Raw genomic sequence first — 1,654 nt, 5'->3', positions numbered from 1 at the left:
GCCTCTGCGAAGAGAGACCTAGCTTCCAACGACACCGGGCTGATGGGATCGGAACCGTTTGGTTTATCACAGCACCGCCATTGGAGAAAACAATTCTTGCGAGTCACTTTCCATGTGGTCATTGACAGTGTATTATCGACAATACAAACATAGCCGTCACACCTGCGCCTTCCACGAACATCACTTGCATTCTTCAGCATCCCAGCACTACGAGACAGGCTTCATTCAAAACGGATCAACCAAGAAGGTCAGAGACGAATTCATGGCATCACAGCAGCTAGCGCTGCTGGCAAAAAGATGGACGATCAGGGAATCGAACCCTGGACCTACCGCATGCTAAGCGGTCATTATACCACTAAACCAATCGCCCATGATATGATCTAGCCCGGACTTGAACCGGAGACCTTCAGTGTGCCCAGGTCGAGTCGCCTCGAGCTGTTAGACTGACGTGATAACCAACTACACCACCAGACCAGTTATTGTTGCAAAGTCACTGGATTGTGCATATATTAATTAGGGTTTCGGGCCACGCAACCTTTCATGCCGGATACGGTGGGTCCTCAAGATGAAGGCCCAATCAGTTTCGGCCCACACTGCTGTTTCGTCTGAGAAAATTTGCCCATTTCTCTTGCTTCTGGAACCAAGGTAGGTAGTGTCCTCGCTTGGGTTTCTGCGGCTTGGCGTCAAACTATGTGGTACGTTATCTTGACGAGAAGAGATGGTGTGGGGATTGTAATGCACGGCGGCATTCCTCACAACGACACCGGTACTCAGCCAGGCCAGTCAAGGAAGGTAGTAAGGCATTCGTATTTCCCCTGTCCTTTGTGCAGGATGACGATATGATTGATATCTTGAACTGAGCCGCGTATCCGACCGTCTCGTATCTGAATTGACTCCCAACCTCACGTGGCAATTGTCGCACCCTTGGTTCATAGTACGTTCCACGGCGATCCACAACCCAAACATATGCTTAACTGGACCGGGCCCTGGACTCGGAGGCATGCCACGCGATGTGCATGGATTTTCAGTGCTAGATCAGCACTCCGAGTAGACGCGCCGATTCTAGAAGACATTTGTGAGCCTCATTTCACGAGATGGGCATGTTGTCACATTCATCTTTCCTGGACCGTGGCTGCGATAGTGCTGTAGACAGCGCGCATATATGAAGCATACGGCGTGCGTCATCGGCCGTACACACAAGAGGTTGCCTACCGCAGACTTGTGGTCAAGAGATGCAGAGAGACTGCGAAAGCACTCGGCATAGTTGTGCTCGGTAGGTAGGTCTGTGCACCCAGATAAGGTACCGGCCCTTTGATAGGTGGGAGCCAAATCCTATGAAAACATCCGATGATTGGAATGTGCCATGCCGGGCAAAAAGGTTTGGGTTTGCAAAAGTTAGCGAGAAGTGGTGTGCTGTGTATCTAGGGAAGCGACGTCATTGCAGATCCTCCGAATTGTATCGCTGGGAATCCTGTGGCGATGCTGATCTGGGCTGACCTAACATTTCTCACTGGCCGGTGACGAAGCTGCCACACCCCGAATGGCGAGACTCTTCGGCGTTGTATCTGCCTGTGGCAGTTCATCTCTGCCTCGGAGGTTATTGACCGACGAGAGGAAAGGATATGTCATTTCCATAGCCTCAACATCAGCATCG

General features: G+C 51.2%; 2 non-coding genes across 2 annotated transcripts; both read right to left on the bottom strand.

Annotated features, from left to right (window-relative positions):
- Positions 1-298: 298 nt before the first annotated feature.
- LY79DRAFT_t241 lies at positions 299-370 on the bottom strand. The gene has a single exon. It is a non-coding gene; the product is annotated as a tRNA-Ala (tRNA).
- Positions 371-376: 6 nt separating this feature from the next.
- LY79DRAFT_t240 lies at positions 377-474 on the bottom strand. Its single transcript has one exon. It is a non-coding gene; the product is annotated as a tRNA-Val (tRNA).
- Positions 475-1,654: the final 1,180 nt, after the last annotated feature.

Source organism: Colletotrichum navitas, assembly GCF_030913465.1.
Source record: "Colletotrichum navitas strain CBS 125086 chromosome Unknown LY79scaffold_85, whole genome shotgun sequence".
Classification (NCBI taxonomy): Eukaryota; Fungi; Ascomycota; class Sordariomycetes; order Glomerellales; family Glomerellaceae; genus Colletotrichum; species Colletotrichum navitas.
Note: the sequence above shows the minus strand (reverse complement) of the source record. Positions and strands in the feature narration are given on the sequence as shown.